Source organism: Corythoichthys intestinalis, chromosome 10 (genome assembly GCF_030265065.1).
Source record: "Corythoichthys intestinalis isolate RoL2023-P3 chromosome 10, ASM3026506v1, whole genome shotgun sequence".
NCBI lineage: Eukaryota > Metazoa > Chordata > Actinopteri > Syngnathiformes > Syngnathidae > Corythoichthys > Corythoichthys intestinalis.
The window spans coordinates 26,067,643-26,093,145 of record NC_080404.1 but is presented as its reverse complement, the minus strand read 5'-3'; the positions used below and the strand labels follow the sequence as shown (position 1 = coordinate 26,093,145).

General features: G+C 39.3%; 1 protein-coding gene across 1 annotated transcript in view; it reads left to right on the top strand.

Moving 5' to 3' along the window:
- lrmda (leucine rich melanocyte differentiation associated) overlaps positions 1–25,503 on the top strand; it is a 504,290-nt gene that overhangs the window by 312,655 nt on the left and 166,132 nt on the right. The window lies entirely within an intron of this gene.

Below are 25,503 nucleotides of genomic sequence, written 5' to 3'. Positions count from 1 at the left end.
CATTTACTCCGATATGTTAGATGATAAATAATCGATCCAAACAAAGAAAAAAAAAAACGTTTAAAAGGTAAATAGGTAAAAAGTAAATATATGAAAATGAAAATCTCGACCACTCCTTGATGTCTGCAATTTCTGCATCGCGACCCTTGTTATATTACCATGTTTCACCCATAAAATCCCCCAAAAATCCATCTGTGGCCATTCATAGCTGTGTCTTGACACTCGGTGATACATGCTACATGGAGTTTTTGGAACAAAACAAGGTAAGTAAGCGATAATATCACGTTAAAGTCAGGGCGTCTGTAATTCTGCTCTCGTGTGCTCTCACCTCCAGATAGGGTTTTGCTGTTTAAATTTTTTTTTTTTTTTTTTTAAATGCCCTCCTGTTCAAAATGTTTCTCCCCCCAGAAAATTGAGATTTTAAGCTTTCCAATGATGTATCACACATGCATATCGGACAATTTTGAAATTTGGCCAAATTGGGGGTCTCAGAGCGGAACTTCAAGTCACCCATGTGTTTTCCGCCATATTTTGTTAGCACTTATTTAGCACAATATTCCCAAGAATAGAATAGAATAGCATAGCATAGCATAGCATAGCATTGAATAGAATAGTCTTTATGATCATTGTATACAACGAAGTGAACATTGTGAAACGACGAGTTTGACTTTTAAGTAGGAAATTGGTCTAAATATTGTGTAGGTTTATTCACAGTTTAGTATGCATTAGTAGGTAAACAGTAATATTTCACAGGTTTGAAGAGCGTTTTTGGGAATACATAGAAATATCGAATAGGGAAATAATATCAAATACGCCTCCTCTTCTGCATTATTATGGCTGATTCTTTGTAAAATACTTTCATAAAGCAATATTTTCTTTTTTTCAGACCATTTTTCTGTTGTTGTATACCGTTGATCATTGTCAAATAAATAATTAAAAAAAAAAATAATAATAATAATAATAATAAATAAATAATAATATGTGTTTTAGGGAATAATCCGAACAATAGGTAAAACCCCAATGCAATTTTCACCCTTAAAAAGCATTAATTTAGTTTTTTTTTTCCCTACTTTGTCCATCATCTCCTTCCTGCACGTCCATGCATCCCTTGATGCAAGCATCAGGACACGCCTCCTCTTTTTTGTGTGAGGGTGTTTGTGTGTGTGTCGACCGCCTCACATCACACTGACAGACATTTCATGGCGGTGGTTTTTAATGCGTGCCTGGACATCACTGTGGCAGGGTCATCCATCAGACTTCAAGACAACATCGATCATTTGCTGTGAATGGAGCGCGCGGCTAGTGATTATTTGCTATTAGGTGGATGCTGAGGCATACAAATGGCTGGCAGTTGACAGTTGAACTCACTCAGATGTAATGCGGGACGCCCCCCTTCTCTCTCTATCTCTTCGTCTGAAGGAAATTGTTGACAGGCGCTGGGGCCGAACACTGTAATGACGCACTGAGCTATCCTTCCGCACAGATAGCATTTTCTATCATCGGATTCTTTTGCTAGCTTATTAGACCAGAGCATGAGGTGATTTCCTGTTTTGTTGCCCTTTAATTCAAGTCATCGCATTTTGAGTGAACATAATACAAGGCACCTTGGCTGATTGAGCCAGTGATAGAAGTGTTTTCAACATGCATGCTTGCTTTTTTGTGCATTGACTCTGCCGGTGAACTGATTCATGCTAGCTGAGAAAAGGCAGAAAGAATAGACAGCAGCACTGTATGAAGTCCCTTTACATGGATCAATAAATTGATCTATCGACTTGTCAAGGAGATTAGGCAATGTAAAACTATTAATAGATAAAATTAGGCTTGTTTATTTATATATTTTATTCTATTTTGTAGATACCAACTAATTTTCTTCCATTACCAACCAGGGCAATCAAGTTTACTGCTATTATCGGTTGCCATAATTCAGTGATGCACATAACAATTGACAAACCATTACAGTAGATTTTGGTGGGTTTGGTAAAATGGTGTCCACTGATTGCATACAGCCTGCAGGAACGCTGTTGATTCCTTCTTAACTAGTTCTCTCAGGCTGAGAGCTTCATGTTCCCAGCATGCGCGGAGTACTTGTTTATGCAGCATCGACGTCCCCACCGACCGAGAAGCTGGCAGTGCATTGATTCACTGACAAAGAAAAGCGTTTGTCATGTGGATAGGCAACTAGTCTCTCGATCCAATCGTTCACGATGCACATGGGCATGCTGCGCGTAAGTAAGGCTCGTATCTGCCATATATCTCAGCACGTGTTGTGGCCGGAAATTGGCTGAGATTGGGAACATTTAAAACAGAGACCTCCACCTTTCTGAGCGCTTCATTGGCGGGTAAACCAGGCAAACCTGCCGTTTTATCCGGCCCACACACTTGAGCCTGCCGCGTCAACATCAGAGCTCCCAGGGTCGACGCGGGGTCAAGCAAGGCTTATGAGGTTGAACCTGACAAGAGTGCCTGTCCAGTTATCCCAGGGCCGGGCTTGATCCTCGGATCATTATTAAGACGTGGATTGAAGGAACCCGAGGCCAGGTGATGTTGACCTCAGGGCTCTGATAGGTTTTGGCCCTGGCTCTCACTCCGTGTGTGTGTAGATTGACATCATCATGTCTGATTCACTGCGCTATCGGCTCCTCCGTCAGCGCTAATGACATCGGGAGAGAATATTAACCTCACACACTCAGCATGGAGATCCACGGGAGTAGTCTATGATTCAGTCAAACACGCACGTTGATTTCTACCAGCATTCTTATACAGTTTTAAACTACATTGCTGAACATAAAATATGTTTATAAAATGGTATTTGTGGCTCCTGTTTTTCAATATGAATTGATTGGGGGAAGTGTGCAAAAAAGCTGTCATCCCATTGGAGATGCTGTCTGTAATTGTGCCATGTGCCACTTTTAACACTACATATCCTTTAGTTTTGCATGCATTTGTTTTGGAGTTTTTGACAGCGTTTCAAATTTTGTGATTACCGTAATTTTGAGACTATGAGTCGCAAGTTTTTTATCCTGCGGTTTATAGCACAGTTTGTTATATGTATGGATTTACAGGTTAATGATCTGCATGTGTTTAGGTGTGAATATATATATATATATATATATATATATACAGTGATCCCTAATTTTTTCGCATTTAACGGGGACAATAACCTGCCGCGATAAGTGAAAAACCGCAGAGTAGCGCCCTCCACCCAAAAAGAAAAAAAAAAAAATGTTTTTTTGGTGTGTGTTCAATGCATTTATTCAGATTTAGCATTGGAAAGAGATACATATAAGACAAGTTTTTTCAATTTTTCAACCAAAGTATAATTAAAATAACAATAAATAAATAAATAAATAAAAACGTTATATGTACATTTTGATAAATGTTTTTAAGCACTTCAGATGTAATAATTATAAGTTTTAAACATGTTATTCTCCCACCGAATTATTTTAAAATAAGAATAAAGTATAAAAATGCTTGTCTTGTTGTGTGAGTCCACTCAACTCTGCTCCATCTCCTCACTTACACACAATGAGTTGCCACAGCAACTGTTTAACAAGTTAAACGATGATTGACGCATGTGGCGCTTTGATGCTGAGGGTTCCAGGGATCTGTGGCAAGATCAAACAGAAGACGTCTATCAATCATTGTTAACTTTAATAAGCAACTCCAGTGCATTGCCTGAACAACAAAGAGCAGGGAGAGGAAGGGAGGGATAGTGAGACTACGCGATCGGCTCAGGACAGCACATCTGTATTTTTTTTTTTTTTTTTTTTTATTAATCGGAAAAAAATCTGCGATGGACTGAGGGCGCGAAGTGGTGAGGTATCACTGTATATATAAAATACATTTGGTGTGTGAGGCTTATAGTCTTAGTATGAAAAATTACAGTAATTATAAAACAAACTTCTTTTCAAAACTATTTTGAAAAAGTCTTTGGAAATTTTTAAATGTATTTGAAATTCTTTATACAAGGTAGCCAAAAAAATCACGTTGTACTAGGACTGCGAAAGGCTGAAAGGCAATAAAGTGCAGGTTTAATGTGCATAATACAGTTTATCTGTTCTTTAAAACCTATTTTAATTTTCGCGCATTTTTTAGTTATGTACATATGTCTTAGTATTCATTAGATTCCACATAACAGCTGAACGGCGTGAGGCAACGAACGGTGAAATTCCTCAACATCCCGGTCAACAAAGAACTTTTCAAGTTATATTTCACAGATTTCTCTCGGGTTTAATTCTCTCGGCAGGACACATTTATGTTTTTGTAAATGATGCAACCTCATGCAAAGTTGAATCCGACATGCCACTTCCAATTGACAGCTGGGTCTTTATGCATTTTTGGCTATCAGGAGTGAGTACGGCGCAATATTCAGAGCCGATTAAGAGTGAAGGCACAAAAAGGAATTGCTGCCGGCGCCTTATGTACTCTCTTAATGATTTGCATTGCCATTAATAGTCATTTGCAGCTGCCTACAGTAAGACAGAGACGTGTAATCCTCTTTCCATGTGTGAATTGACATGCATTCACGAGGAGGGGTGGTGTCCTGGATGTGTGATCTTTAAATGACTGCAACCTGAGGCCTGGCACTGCAATGAAGGAGAAGTGCCATGCTGAGAAGTCTCCGGGTGAGAAAGTGCTAGCTGTGTGGCAATAAGGAGATGGGTCGGGGGGGGTCTGATAATCGTGTATCTAATTTGCCGTCGCCGTCAGGGATATGTGTACAAAAAGGAGGAAAAGGCCGATGGGAAGAGACCTGACTGGATCTGTGTGGAGGTGGGAGCACGGGTGTTTTTTGCAAAGGTTTGAGGGGTTGTCTTAGAATTCATTAGCTTCACACGTCATTTGGTTTTGTTAATCCACAAATGTGTTTTTGATGTTGTATTTTTGGTATATTTTGATGTTTTAGTATATTGGTTGTGGGTTTCAGTTTGGAAATATAGCTGTGAGTCTTGTATAGTACTAGGAAATCTGCATTTTGTCACTATTATGCATCATCAGCTCCAATATTAATTTTATTTTATTCAATCACTTCCACTATGGAAGTTTTATTTTGCAGTTTTATTGACGTTTTTTTCCCTTTATATTTTATTTTTCTTTTGTATTTCTAGTACGTTTGCTGTTCTTTACAAGTTTTAAATGATTGTATAACATTGCTTGTCAATAAAAAAACAAAAACAAAAACACAAAAACAAAGCAATGGCGTCCATGCTTTTTTTTTTCTTTTCTAATTTTGCATCAAAAGGCACAAAAACGCAAAAATAAAATATGTTTAAATTTAAATGATCATAAAATCAGTAAACTAAAGCCGCCGTTCCACCATGTTTGCTGTTTTGAATGTTTACAAGTAGCGACTGCGCATGCCCAAAGTTACTTGTGCAAGTGCTGGCATCATCGGAGCGAGAGCGTTCCATTCATATGGTTTTGGAGCAATCCTCGCAATCGAATCGTTGCACTTTGGAGGCTGGAATCAAATGTTTCATCTTTGCCTTCCGTTTTCACCGTCACCATGTAATGGTGAAGCCATTCCACAACATTATTGTTGCATCTTGGTGTCACAGCGTCACCATGTAAACAGCTCATAAGTGAAAATGTTGGAAATGAACATTTCCTTGTGAAACGTTCCATAAACGCCTTTAGTATTATTTTAAAGTTCTATTTTCATGAAATAAACATTTTAAAGTTTTAAAGTTGAAATGTCAGAGATTTTCACTCATTCCTTTACTGTTTTTGTCACTATCTACACAGGTAATTACCAATTTACGGGTATGAGTATAGAGAGGAAGATTCTCTTTTACTGATTTTACACCCATTTTAATAGTTCTACAGCATTATTTTGAACTAAAATTAGGCAGGGAATGCGTAAATGTTTTCATTAATGCAGCAAATAACTATCGCATAGTTTGTTGCTACCTGAAAATACCAAACTTTTCACTGGTGTATTTTGGTCTAATGCCCAATGTATCGGGCTCTGATTGGTCTTATTGTATGTGCCAGTGCATTGTGGGATACCAAGTATATGGTTGGAAAACATACTATCTGACTGTTTAGAGTATATTTAGAAGTACTCAAACTTTTCTACGGTTTTTCTAGGGAAACTGATTTTTTGAATACATGCGGTAAACTGCTGACAGCTGCTTCAACTTCACTGGTGCTGCAAATACATCACAGTGGACTAGGAGTGGGAACGTCTTGGTACCTCACGATACGATACGGTTTGCAATACAAAGCTCACGATAACGACGATCTGACGATATGGCGATACAACGAATATCGAACCAATGGTCAGGAAATCATTTTAGGATATTCTAAAAACAACTAATAAACAGAAGAACAAGCTTCTGCTGTGAATTGGAATGAGTTTATCACTAGTAGACGTCCAATCCATTTGAACTGGGAGGGTGGCAGCGAATGAACGATTCCTCCCACTTCAAACGGATTGAACGTTTATGGCTGTCAGTAGCAGCCAATGCCAGACAAAGAGGTAATTTTGGGCCATTTAAGGTCATTTAACTGTTGATTTTCAGTTACTTCCTGTTGATTTTGGGGTATTATATGGGTCACTTCCTGTTCATTTTGTGGTACAGACCTGGGAATCACCCAAATGAATAGGCAGTGACTCAAACTCAACAGGAAATGACCTGGAAATGCTCTAAAATGAACCGCAAGTGACCTATAAATGCCCTGAAAATCTGACAGAATGACTGTGAATTCTCTGGTTTCGAATGAACCAACGTTCCCAGTCTAAATGGATTGGGTGTCGAGCACAGTCAAGGCAGCCTTAGAGTTAACTGAGGCACTATTATGGTGGAAGATTTTGGATTTGGATTTTGGTAGCAACTTGTTGGTTCCTTTTTTTTTTTTTAAAGACATTGACACCTATTTAAAATGATATCTCGATTCTTGCAGGACCATATCGATAACCTTTTGGGATACAAAGTATCACAATATATCACCATTTCGATATTTTGTCACACCCCTACAGTGGACTGAACTTCTTCACATACTTCTGTAATGATATTGGACTGAAGTGGGAGGAATCAGAGAATGACGATAGTAATATAATGCGGGCGATTGTCACATCAATGGGAAGGACGATGGTTCACGTTTGGACATTAAATCAAAACCCCTTGGTTGTTGAGGAGGTTTATTTACACCAGGGTTGTCCAGACCGGTCCTCAAGGGCCGCCATGGGTCCTGGTTTTTGTTCATACCAATTGAGCACAGACAGTCTAACCAATGAAGTTTCTGGCACCTGACTGCAATCAACTGATAACACTTGTAAGACACCAGATTGGTGAAAAAGTGTCATCTTGCTTTGTTGGTATGAAATCCAGCACTCACTGCGGCCCTATGTGGAATAGTGCGGACACCCCTGATTTACAGTGTTTCAGAATTAATTTTAGATAAATAAATTGAATGCATTCATGTAATTATTTCACGGCTGGTATGTGCAATACCTTTTACTTCACTTTGTCCTGAATTTCTGTCCCAAATTTGGTGGTTGTCTGGCTTCACCAACATCCTGGTTGCTAAGGACAAGTAAAGGGTTGTTGTAAAAATATACGTGTATTTTTCGGAGTTTGCTTTGATTTTTTTTGGATAGGGTGAAAGGTAAATATTCCAATAAACAATGGTGGATTGGGTCAAAAGAAATTTCTCAGCAGTTTAGCCATATTAGAAGTCAGTACAATCCAAACGTGCACTTAAGTGTAACTGGCTGCCATAGAAAATAGGGATGGCCCTAATAGTCAATTAATTGAACATTCAGGATGTAGTGTTGATTAAGAGAAATGGATTGTCGATTAATCGTCTCTTGAAGCTATTAAAGCACATTAGAGTGCACTTCTTGGCTACTTTTTGCAATTATGCTGTTGCTTTTCTCTCCACTAGTTTATGACCTGATGAAAAACAACATGCCAAATAGGAGTGTGACAATATCTCGATATGTTGATATATCATAATATTTTGTATCCTGATGGATAAGCGATATGCTCCCACCAAGAACTGATAGTCGATTTTTTTTTTAATTGTATTTAAACCTATTGGTTATTTTCATTTATGGTGTTTTCCCCTCTAAATGTGCAAAAAAAAATGCCTTGCAGTAGATTTGTATTTTACAGCAAAGTTACTCATAAAAGTTGTCACTGTTTAATAAAGGCTACCAAAATGTTCCCCTACAAAAATGTCCCTGTTAAGAAAGACAGTCATTTGTTTACAAAACTGTTATAGTGATGTATTGTTGCTGTGAAGAAAATGCTTTACAGATTGTGTAGGTAGTTTTATTTTCCGATTCCTGATTTACTAGGTTTTCACCGCTAATGCCAAATACATAAATAATTGATTTGTTGATTCCAGCGTCAATCAAATGATTATGAAAAGCTATGTTTTTGTTTTTGTTATTTGGGGTAGTCATTCCTAAATTATTTATTGACCTATAGTGATTTTAGAATTCCCAATCTCACTGACTGTCCATCAGTCAGTTACTATATAATGCCCGTCCATCGTGTATGTAGGCATATTTGAAAGTTTATTAGAAAAACAGCAGGCTAGCACTTTTGAACGATGTAATTTAGGATGGCTTCAATTAATTACAGTAAATTAAAGTGCTGCGTAAAATGAAAACTAAGGCAAATGGGTATACCCATCTGAATATTTCTCGACTATTTCGGGCTGAATTGCACTCCACTCTCCCTGCCCACATTCATCTCTTTATTAGGTTTATTAAAGGCCGCCGCATTCTGCCTTGCCCAGGTCCACTCACGTCTCCCATTCATTATGCTACCTTATCCTGGCAGGCAATCTGAAGTGCGCTCTGAATAGTCCATTATGCACATATGAAGGCCACGGTGGCAACCGCTATTGGTCAATTCATCAAACGTTTATCTGTTGCCCTCTGAACGGGACCTCACTTTTTACTGTCGGTCTTCAGAGGTGGCCTCTCCATTGGTGCCGATGTTTCATGGTATTCCGACACCATCTTAGCCTTTTAACACTTTTTATGAAAGTTATTGCATGTTGTCTTATGCCTTTGATTGGAACGTTTTCCCACACTGCATTGAACTCATTAGTCAGGAAAGAAAACATCCTAGCCAACAACTACAAAGAAGAGAACAAATGTCTCCTGTGCTTATGTCTTAACATTACCATTTTATATAAGAGGGGCAAGAAAAGGGGCTGCTGCTGCAAATTGGAGACTTGGGAGTTTAAAACTGCTTTGTTAGTAGCAATAGTGTGCAGTCTGTAGTAATGCGGCATGTTAGCATTATGTGTGTTTTATTTTTTTTGTAGTTTCTATCTCATGCATAACATCAAATGAAACTACGAAAGCAAGCAGTAGTTTTATCCCCCCAATAAATACTGGTCTACAAAACACTTAATGGCCTTAATGACCAAAATACATGCTTTGATTTGTTTGACCCCTATGACACATCTAGACCCCTAAGGTCATCTGGAACTGGTCTGCAATGTGTTCCAAGAACAAGAACCAAGCAGTGTAAGTCCGCATTCGGTTGCTATGCTCTTCTGGAACAAGTTACCTGAAGCTCTGAAGTGTGCTCAAACAGTTAGCTTCTTTAAATCAGGGCTAAAAGCACTACTGTTTACCACAGCATTTTCATAACTGCTCATATACTTCAAATTTCAAGTTATATGATATTTTGCTTTTCATTAATTTTTCATAGTTTTATTTCTATTTCCTGTTTTAATTGTTTTTCTTTTTACTATCTTGAGGATTTAATGGGATTTTTATGTATCATTTTGATGATTTAATGTGATTGTTATGTTATTTTATTTGTGTTTCTGGACTTTTATGTGATGTAATGGACTCTGAATGATCTTCTGTTGAATTGTGCTATATGGCGGCACGGTGACTGAGTGGCTAGCACAGTGTTTTTCAACCAGTATGCCACTGCACACTAGTGTGCCATGAGAGATCGTCAAGTGTGCCACGACAAATTATCCTATATCGCTTTTTTTAATTCGACGGGCCGAGTTGCAGTAGGAAAGAAGGTAGATAGAACGTTGCAGTCGTGTGCAGACGAGCGAGGTATTGCTCGTGTTGCGTTTAATAACTACTCAGATTTCTAGCCATCAGCAACCTTGCTGTCCGTGACAATGTGGACCACAGCACGTTTACTGTCCATCATTTGATTAGACTCGTCAAGAGTCAAAATACACTAAAGTGTCCTTTCCATTTTATCCATATGTGATGACCGTCAATCCTCCCCGTGTTTTATTCTAACACATTGTCGAAGAGAGCAAAATGGCTGACGGCTAGAACTCCGAGCAGTTCTTGAACGTGACACGAGCAGCTATCCTAAACGTCATCTCCAAACGAAACACCCGTCACTTCAAAACTGGTTGATGGACTATTTTGTTCGCCTTCGTGAAAACACAGAGAAACAGGCAACTTTTTTGAGAAAAACTGCACAGGTAAATGAGAAATCCCTCAAAGCCAGTAACCCTGTTTTGCTAAATCCAAAAAGTCCCACACTGTGGCAGAGACCTTAATACTACCTGCCTGCAAAGCTATTGTCAGCGAGATGCTCGGCCCTGATGCGGTTAAAGACATTGCTAAAGTCCCCTTGTCTGATAGTTCTGAGCTTTTCAAGCCTAACTGCAATTATAAATAATAACAGAGAGAGACTGAGAGCTGTTGACGATGATTCCTGGTAAGATATCATCTTTATGTTCATCCAAACAGGCAAGTTTCAGATTGAGTAAGTATAAATATTGAGCAAATATTTTATAATTAATTTTACTGTACAGAAAATGATTTTGTAGCATTTTTGGTTTGTGGTGGGCCGCGAGATTTTCTCCAATATAAAAACGTGCTGTGACTCAAAAAAGGTTGAAAAACACTGGGCTAGCACATCCATCTCACAGTTCTAAGATCGAGGGTTCAATCGCGTATTCCGTCCTTCCTGTGTTGAGTTTGCATGTTCTCCCCGTGCCTGCGTGGGTTTCCTCCGGGAACTCCAGTTTCCTCTCACATCGCAAAAACATGCATGGTAGGCTGATTGAACACTCTAAATAGTCCATAGGTGTGAATGGTTGTATGTCTCATTGTGCCCTGCGACTGGCTGGCAATCAGTACCATGCCATCTGCCCGTAGTTGGCTGGAATAGGCTCCAGCACCTCCGCGACCCTTGTGAGGAAAAAGCGGCATGAAAAATGAATGAATGAATGAATTGTGCTATATAAATTAATTTGTCTTGCCTTGCCTTGATTTGCCTACAGACAATATTTGAGCCATTTTACCGAAAACAGACACTTCGGTTGAAATTTTTAAAATTAAATTTTTGGCTATGTGCCTTTGAGGTGCTTAGTTTTTTAAATCAAAATTGGCAAAGAAATCAAAATATTTCACCCCAGGTTTTGGAAATGCAAGATTAAAACATCTGAGAAATTGGAAATTAGATGAGATGCTCTATGTTTGCTTTTCACACGTCTTTAGCAACCATGCTTTATGGTTTCTTTGGACAACATTATGATACTGATTAATTTAGTTGTGTGCAAAGTCAGATTACAGGTGTTGCTAAATATACTGTATGTGGTGACCGACTTGGAGAAGAATGTGAGAGACTGGCTTTTCTGTTTAACACTTGCTGTACGTGTGCCTTATACACCGCACAACCCCAAGAAACAGCACATTCCTTTGAACGCAGCACACAAAACTTGATTAAGGCGACCACCACTCTCAGTCGTGGTTGCCACTACTACCCATCATCCATTGCAGCGGAACAGATAATACCAGCCGCTACAATGTATTGTAATCTCGTGATATATTAATAAGGTGAATTTCATTTAGGTTTTTTGTCTCCTTTTATATCATTGTTTCATTCCTATTCATCAATTAAAAAAAGGAGTGTGGACGCTCATTTCCCTGGCTCATTAAGTTTGGCTGACTGGCATCATTATTAATATTTGGAAGCACACATTACTGGGCAGCCAGCAAAGCTTGAACTAAAATTTTCAGAGGTGATAGTTTATTCATAAAACATTTAAAAATATATATCTTCTGGTCCCCAGAAATGTATGGAACACATTGCATCTCTACGGCAGCATATTTCATTTTGAAACTCCAAGTGCATGGTTTTGGTGGATTGACTTACATATAAGAATAAAGCATTCTCATTTAAATTATTGTAAATGAAGAGTGATAGACTTTATTCATAAAATGAGAAGAGCAAGACAATGGGCTGTAGAAGCCCTGTGTAGACTGTGGAAAACTATAAAGCAGTGGTCCCAAACCTTTTTTGAAACCGGTGTGATGTGGGCCTTTATTAGAATTAAAGTAAATATTAAATAATATGACGGGGCTAAAAACAAACATTAAGTGCAGGAAAATGTAACTCGGCATACGCTGAATAAACCTTTTTTAACAGTGACCTCTCCAAAAACTTGACGGCAAATATCCTTGTTTGCAGGCATAATGAGTTCTTCTTCAATTGTGAAAGGTTTCTTGGCTTTGGCAATACAATTTGCAACGAGGTATGATGCTGTCAGTGCAGCGATTTTGTTGCCTCGTTTGCTTGGTTTTAACCACATGTTATGCATAGTTTGGTTGTAGGCTCCTCTTCTGGCTTAGTAGGTAGCCTTTTCCATGTAAATGAGCTGTCCAAAGACATCACCGCCCACAGCTAACGATGCTGTTTTCTTTGAGTTACGCTGGGCTACAAACACCCCAGTAATGACCGCCAACCACTAGAGGGCGACATACACAAATCTCTACTCGGATATGTCAATAGAGGAGACAGGCATATTAATGTGTCAAGAGGCACAGGCGTGATCGCGGTCGTTAACAAATTATTTAATATTTCTCTGTGGCCCGTTAGCAAATGCGTCACAGACCGGTACCAGTCCCTGGCCCGGTGGTCAGGAATCACTGCTATAAAGTACATTTACATTTAAGTGAAGACTGTGGAGTTCAAAACCAAAGCAAACATACAACAGCACACATAACACAGAGCACCAAGGTGTATGTCCTTCTAGCCTATACATAACACAGTTTGTTTGAGTGGGGATTGAGAGTACCGAGAAAATGGATGGGCCGCAGCAATGTTGAGACTGTGGAGTGTAAAACTGAAAAGCCCAGAGCCAAGACACTGTCTGTGTGTGTACTTATCATCCAGAATAGTCACTTTGACAGCTCTGATAGTTGTGTGAAAGCGAACATGTTCTAAAGCTCTACGTGGCCTTCACCAAAAAGGTCACATATGATTCCTTTTGGCAGCAGGCATGAGAAAAAAGTCTGGTTAAAGCATGTAAATGAGCCAAAGCTGCCTTCCGCCATTTTTCCCTCCGCAGTGCCTGAGGATATATGACATGAGGCCGCACGGAGCGCAGCATTGGCAGCCGTGAATGACATTTCAGCCAATAACGGTCGAGGGTTTTCTTGGCTAGGTTGTCAGCAGTGGTTTATCAATCACTATGTCTGCGTTAGTATCCGTCCAATCGATCGGCCGCTCGATGGCTCCACTGTCCTTGTCTACTTTGTCATCATCATCTTCATCCTGCTGCCGCGCTGACACTTTGTTCCGGATGAATATTTCTATTGTTGTTGTCAGTGCGACTTCAGTAGAGGATTATGCACACGGTGCACACGTGATGTATGAGGCTGAGTTACACTTGCAAAGTGGAGGTCGTTAGCGTAACGGATTAGCTGTGATAGTCAGGCGGATGATAATTATCCTAACAAGAGAATGATTCATCACCTCACCTCGTGAAAGGCAAAAAGCAATAACAGCACCCTGAACTATACATATCATAAATCCAAGCATGTGTTTTATAGTAATTACTCATCAAATTCAATGAAATACTATCACTATTATTTCTCATGGTTCTTCATTAATTAGCGACCAATATAATGAGATCCAAACACAAGAGCTGTTTCAAAAGATAAAACGGTCAGTTTTGAGAGGTATTCATTTAACAGACTGTGGTTTTTATTGGGGTTGTAATATCTTCTTGTGTATTTAATGAAGAGGGAGTGTGAATGAAAGTGTTACTTACTGTGTTTTAGCATGCTGAACTACGTATCATGCTAGTGTAAAAGTAGGTAACTAGTACTGTAAATAATATGACCGAAACTTTAGGTGAGGTCACCCAAAAGGAGTTCATAAAAATTCTAAACTGTCAAAAAAATGCCATCTGTCTTCGCCCACTGATTGGCTGGCGACCAGTCCACTCTGTACTCTTGTCACAAAGTCAGCTAATCCATGAGCTATTATCCAAATGAGGACAAACACTATTCAATGGATCAATAGATGGATATAATCAAACAATAAAAAATATTGTCCTTATAGCCATATAGTATTGAGTAGCCCAAACAAATATAATGTTCAATTTTAATTTACAGGTCTGTGGTTGTCAACATATTTCTCCTCTTTGACATTAGTAGTTTTGTTCTATTGTTGTGTTACACGAAAATCTAAACGCACAAACTGAATCAATAAGACTACAAACCATTTGCTTTGACATCATGAATCACTGTCAATAACAATATTGTCTTGGGAGAGCTCCTGTATTGTATTTGTTGTGCATTTTAATTAAATTATTTGTTTCTCAAGACAATTGCACTCATTAGTTCTGTTTAAAAAAAAGAAAAGAAAGAAAGCTAATTTGACTACTTTTTACTGCATCACTTGAACTTTGCACTGTTTCTCAGCTGTGCATTACAACAAGAAAGGGGGAAATTATAATAATGAAAACACCAATGGGAAATGCACAGAGAAAGCTGGCAAGTGTTATAGTCTTCAATCTGTGCACTGTAGTTAATGCTGGATGGGACTCAGTGGCTGCTCACTCCCCTGGCTGTGAATTTAACTGATTAAATCAGCCAGTGCACACAGCGGCGGTGACATGAAAACAACAATTAATAAGGCTCCCCCCCGTGTCATGCGGCTCCCTTTAACCAAGCAGCTAATAACATAACCCAAAGGATTGCAGCAGTCTCTCACATACACACACACATGTACAGGTGGCAAAAGTTAGAGAGCGGAAAAAAAATCCTGTTTATCCAATACCGTGCCAAACTACACATTAACACCAATTACACTTGCAGATTAATTGCATGTTTTTGAGAACTGTATTTCAAGTCATATACACTACGTCCACTATGCTTTGGAATTAACACATGATATTCCAGTTCTGCCAAGGAAAACTGGACAAAACTGAGCATAGGGCAGAAACGGGTGTAACAATTTTAGGCCCAAATTTTGGGCTAGTTCAAATTATAAATGGAGGCCAGTTCTCATATTTCAGTCTTATAAATACTACTAGTGATATTAGCAATGGTAATTAAAATTACAAGTACCAGGGGTTTTGGTGCTTCCTAATCTTACCAAAATGGGACACCCTGGGATCACTCCCAAGCCTAGCCTAGCCTTTGTTTTGTAAATGGGGCTATTACTGATGCACCGCCGGCCACAACCCATTTCTATTTTTCTCCCCCTACCCCTTGGCCCTTCAAACGGAGCAATAAGGGGTAGGGCTTGAAACGTCAGCCCAACGAATTGGGACTCCGCTTCACACTCACGTACGTCATCCATCCGTTCGGCTAGTGGTTACGTAACCAAAAGCTACGATAAAAAGTGCACTTGTGCATTTAGCAAAACTGAAAAACAAAACAAACATTACACATGAATAAACACAATGAACAATGAACTAACATTACAATTAGTGGTGTCCTTTTTCTTTTTATTTATTAAACCCCTAGTTAGTGCACTTTTTATCGTGATTAATCTTTTTTTAACTCTTCTGACTGAAGAAAACACACTGAGAGCAGATAATACTGGTCATCAGCTGTTAGAATGTTAGTTGGATGTATCAAGCTTGTTTCATTTAATTTAAGATGATTCATGGTACCCGCGAGTTATTAAAAGTATTTAAAAAAAGCATTGAATTTAGTTTTCCATTATTAAAGGTACTAAAAGTATTAAATTAGCTGTTGTAAGTCTGGAATTTTTTCACCGTGGTCTTAATTTTCAAGAACATCTCAGTGCAACCTAAATTATATCATGACGAAGTTTTTTTTTTTTTTTTTTCTTAAATCCATAACGAAGATGACGCATGGAGTTTTAACGATGCACTGCACTACAAATCGAAATGCAACTCGTGCGTGCCAAACCACCACAACCGGCAAAACGGAGAACCCATCCTGCACCTCTGCATCGGGAATGTGTCCGTTTGTCGGGGGAACGAAAACCCTGCAGGCAGAAGTATTGTGGATTCTGAACACCAAAACAGACCACCATTCATATACTTCAAATGAGTCCATTGGTGATCTGTTTTGGATATTACGTCATTTTTGGTCGGCATCGGCTGTCACAATGTTGGTCATATTGCGTTTTGTTCGAGAGGGAGCGCTCCCGATGTCGTAACTGTCTTTTGTAACGAATTTTCAGTTGGCAGAAAAAAACGCACATTTTCTTAATGTTTAAATAGTCTACATAATTTTCATGATAATTATAAATGCATTTACACAATGAAATAACGCTGGAAGAGTTTATTAAACATAATGTTGGTCAAATCGTGTTTTTTTTATCCGAAGGGAGCATTCCCGACTTCGTAACTGCAGCCAAATTAAGCTCATCAAGACTTTAAGATAGAGGTAAAATGGGGCCTAAAAAATCCAGCCCGACCCGAACTGGTCCGCGGGTATTAAAGCCCGACCCACATTTTGTGTGATAACATTTGTGACGATGTCTGCATAAAAGCCTGTCTTTTATAACGAATTCGCAGTTGGCAGAAAAAAAAAACGCACATTTTCTTAATGTTTAAATAGACTACATATTTTTATGATCATTATACATTTATTTACGCAACGAAATAATGCTGGAAAAGTTTGATAAATATAAATAAACAGATGCGGTTTTGCGGACTCGCAGAGGGGAAGATTAAAAAGGGCGTATGAGAACGCTCTGACTCTGCAATGACCAAACAGCGCCTTCTTTTTTTTTAGCCAAATTATTTATTTTATAACAAGTATTCCTTAGTTTATCATTCATACATCATTAATATATAGTTATTTCAAAAAGTTAGCGAGAAAGAACCCTGGCCCGGCCCGACGTAATAAATGACATTTTAATTTTGGTCATGTTTTCAGTTTAATTTAGCTGTTTCCAGCTTGGTATGTTTATAATTGCGATGTTTGTTCACCGCTTTTCCTCTTACTGCGAAGAAGGAGGAAGTTACATCGGCCGCTGCTATGATATTTATGTCATCAGTCATCTGGTGTGACCCGGGAATTTAACGCCTGCTTTCACGCACACTGCTTCCCATGTCAGTCGACACGGGAAATTGTTTTCACACACACAACTGCTGCACGGTTAAGTCCCGCTATATTCCCGTTGTTTTGGAGTATGTGATAGGGTTACAAGTTACATCCAGATACTTTATGTTGCAGTTTATGGGTCATGCGAAGGCAGTGGACCTGCTTAAACATTTCGGTTTGCCTTTCGAGTGAATGTGAATTTCGCCGTTTTAACTCAAGAGTTAGCCATGTTCACTGGGGTCTTGGCAGGTGCGCTCGCGGCTAGCCTGTTACAGAAGATGGCTGGTCTGAGTCATGTCCTCCTCCTCTTTTTGTCCATAATTATTGTGTGCGTGTGTGTGTTTAAAAAAATTCTGACAGACTTTATAATGTTACTTTAAATGTGTTTTAATTGTATCTTCAATATATGTGCATTCTTTTGTCAAACACACTTAGTAATTGAGGTTAAATTTGATGTTCAGTGCTTTATTTATTTAATATGATTCAATATGATCTAAATAATGGGTGCGAGAAAAGTATTAATTTTCAGTTGAAATGGCATTAAAAAAGGTCTTAAAAGTCTTGAATTTAGATTTATCAATCCTGGGGGGACCCTGTGATTTCTATTAAAAAATGTATTGTTTACTAAGCAGGCAATGCACTGTTATTTGAAATGTCTAAATAACCAATTTGTATGGCATATAATGCATGTCCACAAGTTGTAAAATTCCCTGTTACAGATTGTGAAATATAGTGTATCACAAAAGTGAGTCCACCCCTAGCATTTCTGCAAATATTTAAGTATACCTTTTCCTGGGACAACACTGACAAAATGACACTTTGACACAATGAAAAGTAGTCTGTGTGCAGCTTATATAATAGAGTTAATTTATTTTCCCATCAAAATAACTCAAAATATTGCCATTAATATCCAAACCCTTGGCAACAAAACTGAGTACACGTTATAGAAAGTACATATATCCCTAAATGGCGAAATTGAGTACTGCTTGTCATTTTCCCTCCAAAATGTCATGTGACTCATTACTGGAGTGCTGTCAGCATTGCTGCAGAAATTGAAGAGGTGGGGGGGTCAGCCTGTTAGTGCTCAGACCATACGTCGCACTCTACATCTAATTGGTGTGCATGGCTGTCACCCCAGGAGGAATCCTCTTCTGAAGACGGTACACAAGAAAGCCCATCTGTCTCATCAGACCATAGGACATGGTTGCAGTAATCCATGTGCTTTGTTGACATGTCTTCAGCGAACTGTTTGCAGGCTTTCCATCTGCAGAAATGCGAGTGGTGTACTCACTTTAAACAGGAGCAAAGTTCTTTCTATTGATGTTATGACAAAAACTGGCAATCCAAAATAATAGATTGCTTATTGTGTTGATCTCGAAACACTACTGCTTGTTTACTGTTGGCTTTAACAGCCTTTCCTTGCATTTGAGTACAGCAGTCTTTTAGGGCCAAAATATGTATGCGAATTGTAAAAAAAATACCGCTAACACATTTCAATTTCATTATTTTTATTTATTTTTTTTAATGACAATTTGGAATATATTAAGCATAACCATTTGTCCGGATTTAGGCTGGATACATCTTAACCATGGTTCTCTGTCAGGAAAAGGTGGAACATCCGCTCCAGGTTAGGGATGAGGGCCTTCCCCAAATGGAGGAATTTAAGTTCCTTGGGGTCATGTTATCAAATGAGGGAGAATGGGGCAGCATCTTACTGTGATGTGGGCTCTGTATCGGTAAAGAAGAAGCTGAGTCGAAAGACAAAGCTCTCTATTTACTGATCGATCTACGTTCCTACCTTCACCTTTGGTCATGAGCTGTGGGTTGTGACTGAAAGAACACGATATCAGTTACAAGCAGACCAAATGAGTTCCCTCCAATGTGAGGAGTCCCCAGAGTCAAGCTGGGACACACTGTGCCTCAGAGCTGCTCTGGGAACACTTCGGATCACCCTGGAAGAGCTGAATGAACTTGCTGGAGAGAGAGAAGTCTGGACTTCCCTGCTGAAGCTGCGGCCCCCGTGATCCAATCTCAGATAAGCAGTAGAAGATGGATGAATGGATGGAAGAAATGATGAAAAAGCGATGTCGCTGTGAAAGCTATAGCGTGAGTTGCCACAGGCCAGTTTTCCATTAGTATAGCACCTGTTACATTTTGTTGTTTTTACTGTTTGCATAAGTTATTCTGTTAAGAAATAAGATTTGTGTTTTTGCATTTATTTACTATTGTGTGTATTTTATTTGTACATTTAAAGCCAGAAATGTTCTGCTTTGTGGTGCTGAACCTTGAAAGAGGAATGAACTAAAAAAATAGAAATACTGTGAAGAAATCATCTCTGCCTCCTCTGAAATATTAAAATTTAAAAATATTGTGAACAAATCATTGTCACCTTCCATTGTTTTCCCTATACTTTTACACAGGTCTCTATAATGGTTTGGTGTAGTGTAGATAAATTGTCTTGTGATGAACAAAGTATCCCAGAATAACTGTATTATGATACCTTTGTTATCGTGTATAAAAGGATATTGTTGTAGAGGAACACTTGAGTTAGATGTTGTGATTTTTCTTTCCTTACTAAATACCACAAGGTAGTGTTGTGGAAAAGGTCACCCTATGAAAAATGTAGAAAATTGACTGTCTTTTTACTGAATTATTGTTAGGCACTACAATAAGTTAATATGAATATGCTAACTTGGTTAATTTTAAAAGTCTCACGTTGACACCTATGTACAATTCTAATCATTATTATAACATTAATGTTTTTGGGGGGAAGCCAGAGTACCAGGATAAAACCAACACAACCACAGAAAGAACGCAAACACTGCATGAGAACATCAGAGTTTAGATTCAAGTCTCAGAACTTTGAGGCTGCATGCCACCATGGTGGCCACATACAAATTCCAACATGTAAAAAAAAAATTGATTTTACATCTGCTTTTACTGTTTTCAGTATGAAAGCATGTTTGTTCTATTCATAATTTCATGGTAAGGTGATATATGATTGATTCTGTGACCAGTCCATTGTTCACAGTATTTTTGAGCATCACCATATTGCATAAAAGTCACACATATACGTGTGCATCCATCTTACTCGTGTGTTGATAAACGCTTGTCAGCTAACAGCAATATCAGCTATAGGTGCTGTCAGACACCGCTGTGTGTTTTTAAATGTGTGCAAAAGTGTACTTTCCTTTTGAAATGAGGCATCAGTCTACCTCGCTCACAGTCAGCAGCGACTTACTGATTTGTTCATTTCCGTATGAGAAGGTTTCATTTTTATGTTGTTGTTGCTTTGTAGTTCAGTGTTGCAGCCAATTTGTCTGCTGGGTGTTTGAGGTGAAGTCTTTCCAAAACAATATAGAGGGGCAGTTTAGGTGGATGAGTTGTCTGTTGAAATAAAAATATATACCATAATTTTCGGACTATAAGCCACTACTTTTTCCCCTCGTTTCCTCAATCCTGCTTCTTAGAGTCCAGTGCGGCTTATTTGTTGAGTTATTTGGGTTAATAGCGAACATTTTATTTGACAGCGGCGTCATAAGACCATCATAATTGTGACATGACAGCGTCAAATTGTGTCACTAACTCCATTTATGTCCAGCACGGCTCTTTTACATCCATTCAAAAGTGAGATAACTTGCCGGGTAACGCTAAGGCTAGAAACCGCACGAATCCTGATTTTTTTCATGTTTTTCTGACTCGAGTGAGGCATTACTTGACGGTCTGAACGTGACAAGTCGCATAGAAGTGGACAATTTCAAATCCGATCTGGGTCACTTTCGTATGTGGTTTAAATCCGATTTGGGCCACATTTTTCTGGAATACGGCGGGAATCTGAACATTCAAGTCTCCCAACTAGGAATTCATGCAGCAATTACATCAGCAAAGAGCGAGAGAGGCAGGCAGGACGGCAGCGATACACAGTAGCTGTGCATTCGCCTTAGCGCCTGGATTTAACTCTGCTTTCACGCAGTAGACGGGCTTGACCACCGTCATAAAAAAGATACAATGGAGAAAAAGGATAAGCCTGATAAGTCTTCCTGTGCACCAAATGAGAAATATTTCAGTATTGCTTACATGGCCGAGTCGGGGCAAACTGACGCACACACATTCGAGGCTTATGTGTGTGCGTCATGCATACGTTTTATCATTCCATAAATACTTTGAATATAAAACTAAACCGGGATTATTAATGTCTGTTATTTGTATCCTCATCCATCTATCCATCATCTTCCGCTTGCTCCGGCGTCGGGCCGCGGGGGCAGAAGCTTTAAGAGGGAAGCCCAGACTTCCCTCTCCCTAGCCACTTCAACCGTCTCCTCCGACGGGATCCCAAGGCGTTCCCAGGCCAGCCGAGAGACGTAGTCTCTCCAGCGTGTCCTGGGTCGTCCCCGGGGCCTCCCACCGGTGGGACATGTTCTGGAACACCTCTCCGGGGAGGCGTCCAGGAGGCATCTGAACCAGATGCCCGATCCACCTCAGCTGGCTCCTCTCAACGCAGAGGCGTAGCAGCTTGACAATGAGTCTTTCCCAGATGACCGAGCTTCTCACCCTTTATTTGTATCCTCTTTTTGGGAATCAAAATATGACCACCCTGGAATACGTACAGCCAGCATGTGTAGTCATTTGCTTTGATGGTTCTGCGCATGCGTGTCAGTTTGCTCAGCACTTGTCCGACTGCAAGTTAGTGTGCACGCGTAGTCTGAATGGGCACGCCAAAAAAACAGATAGGCCAAAAAAATCGCAATTGCATTAAGACCTGCGGTGTGAACCTAGCCTAAATGACATGTCACAAGCAGTCATATATGCTCATGACAGTGTCATGTCATAAATATTCCAGTGTTATGACAGTATTATGGCGCCGCTGTCAAATTAAGTGTTAGCGGTTAATATCTTATGGTGTAAATATCCCATAATACAGTGAGGACAGTTGCGGCTTATAGTCAGGTGCGGATTATCTATGAACAAATGCCATTTTCGTGTCACATTTGGTGGGTTGCGGCTTATAGTCAGGTGTGCTTTATAGTCCGAAAATTACAGTATATAATTTGGGCACACCTGACACTTTCCATTATTTTCAAAAATCATTTGGTGTTTGTTCATTTTGATTTATCAAAAAAACTGTCAGCGTAACATTTCAGAATTGAAACTATGATTATCAAACTAACAAAAGATGTGCAATATGCATGAAAACAATCTTTAACACAGGTGTGAAAATTTAAGCATGCTTGTAATTTTGTTGATTGAATATCTATGGCACTGATTAATGGGGAAACAATATTGGCATGTGAGTTTATCAAACCTTGAACCTCACTGAAAGACAATGAGAAAATGGATTTCAGGTCGTCGATTGCATTTTGTTTTCTCTTCGAATTTCGAGCAAAGAGTGGCAACATCCAAACAGCTCTCAAATGACAATAATGAAAACCTTGTTCAACATTATGATTTAAGGGAAGGCTACAAAAAGCGATGTCTCACATTTCATTTGTTAGTTTCCAAGGTGATGAACATGATGAGAAAACTGGGCTAAAGGCTATCAGTACTAGCCCTATCATAGAAGCTTTGTTGTAAGTGTCCGTACCCTTCCTCGGCAGTGAAGTCCTCTGAGTGCTGGTTGAAAACGCATATTCGACAGTAGCATAGTGTCCTCTCATCGTAATGAACAGTGGATATCCAGCCTTCTTAAATCTGTCTCACCCCCAGTGTTGTTAATTTTACTTTGAAAAAGTAATTAATTACAGTTACACATTACTTCTCCCAAAAGTAAAGTAATTGCGTTAGTAACTCAGTTACCTGAATGTAAGAGTAGTCAGTTACTTGGCAAAGTAACTGGTGATAATTTTCATGTTTAAAAAAAAAAAAAAAAAAAAAAAAAAAAAACATAGGTCACACTATGTGAAGTTTAAATGGTTTTTGGGACAATTGGCCCTAGCCCAATTCTTTACCCTAAACTTAACTAGACACAGGGGTATTACGGATATTGTGATAACTAGATAGTAACCTTAGCTATGTTTAGAAGACATTTAATGTGAATCAACCGTTAAACTTGTTAAAATTGCTCGTTATTGCATTACTTCTGTCTACATGTGAAAGTTTTCAACCTGTTGCATCATTTAAAGATAGATTCAAGTCAAGATTTTGCCGATTTAGGAGTATTTTAGGTAAAAAGTTACTTAGGTTTGCTAGGAAGGTTCTCTACAAAAGAGCCTTCCTGAGAAGTCTACTGCTTTAAGATAGCAGCTGTTTACTAACGCCGGCAAGTCCATCATTTTGCATTTAGTTCTCTATACATGTTGCTAACGCCGCCGTCTCTGTCATTTCGCATCTAGATCTATATACATGTGATATCTACCCAGAGGTTGCGCTAGACTTTTTCGTTGTCTGTCATTTTGACTGACAGGGTCATAAAAATCCGGTCGTAATCTATTTTTACCCATCACTTAAATTTTTAAAATGATGATAATGACATTGTGGTGACCCTTTGTTTGGCATAATTCACCTTCCGTACTTGTGTGTCCATTTGGCCGAGCGCGTTAGCGGCTACGACACAGTCACGTGACAGAGACACTTAAGAGCCCCGCGCATTCCGGCTTGAATAGAGAGTTCACAGAGAGCAGCAGAGCTACAGCGGCTGGACACAGCAATTCGAGCTAACAAGACTCTTAACATTGCATACCGCTTCAACATATTCAATAGTATTTGGTTTTCATTCATTTTAAATTAATATTCTGTCCGAACAAGCTTAACAGAGAATCCACACCGTGCCATCACACATCAAGCAGATGAATATGTAACTTTTTCTCCGCAGTGACAAAAACAGCTGACTGTGGCCCCAGTAGCTAGGCTACATTATGGAACAATGAAATTAACAGTTCACCTGCTGTGGCCTGAACGGAGTCTTACACCTTCCTCCTGGTGCGCATGGACTTGAATTGCGTGCCCGCTTGTGCAGTCCCTGTTTTTTCACCTCTTTTATCAACACCATCGTCGTTTTGGGGCTTTTTGAAGAAACTTCGGACACTCAGTTGCCTTGACAATTTTCAGAGTAAGGCCAACGACGTCATGCATCAAGAGAGACAATAGCTAATTAATATGCTCACTCGCCACCCTGTGGTCTGGGGTGTGAATTGCAACCTGTCAAAATGACAGATGGACTTCAGTTTTTTCCGTCACCATTTTAAAAAATCGGTCAACGACGGAAAATATTCGGTTAACGCGACCCCTGTATCTACCGTACCATCATGTGGGCGTAGTTTGTAGGCTATCGACTACAGTCAGGTATTATTAGACTCACCTAGCATCGTGTTTGCAACGCCGTACCAACTCCCTTGCCTCCTCCCCACTCCTGCTCTGCTCTGTCATCTCCGTGAGTCTGTCTCCCTCACGTGTCATTCAACCAACATAGTAATGCATGGTAACGCACGCCTTTCCATCCTCAGTAACGATAACGGTGTTGCCAAGATGAGAAAAGTAAATAATTAGATTACTCACTACTGAAAAAAATAACACGGTTACTAACGCCGTTATATTCTAATGCCGTTATTAAAAACACTGCTCACCAACAACGGTTAAACTTAAATTGTTCTTCTGTAGCATCGGATGTAGCCCTATTTGTATTAGTTTTTGATGAAGGCCGGCGAAGCGGCTGGATAGCTTTGTAGTAGCCGAAAGCCGTGTCCTGTTAAAATTTGGATATCCATTTTGTAAAAATGTAACCATCCCAGTTGGCAACATCATCTTGATGCGCCTGGCACAAAAAAATGTGGCAACTTATAGTCTGATGGTGACCCCTCCCCAAACCCCCTTTAAAAAACACACTTTTTGAGTTTACACTCCGACTGGAGTCAACTCACTTAATCGGTCAACATTTTAATAGTCCTGAGGGGACCCAGCAGCAATTTTTTTTTTTTTTTTTTAAATCGTCACATTGCCAATGTGTTGCTTTCTTTTCTGCGATGAATGTTACACACTGTGCACACTGCTTCCTGCCTTCCATTTGCAGATTGTCATGATAAAGTTCTCATATTGACGCAAGTAAGAATTTTTTAACGCTGCATCTGTTTAGACGTCACTTTGCCTTTGAGTAAGCTATGCGATGCTGTCAGAGAACATAGGTGTACTTTTGTAAAGCAGGGGCATCGATGACTGCAGTTATTGATGTACTTGATGAATAAAAACGCCATTAGGACTGCTCTTTAGATTGCAAAATCTATTGAGAGGTTGCATGC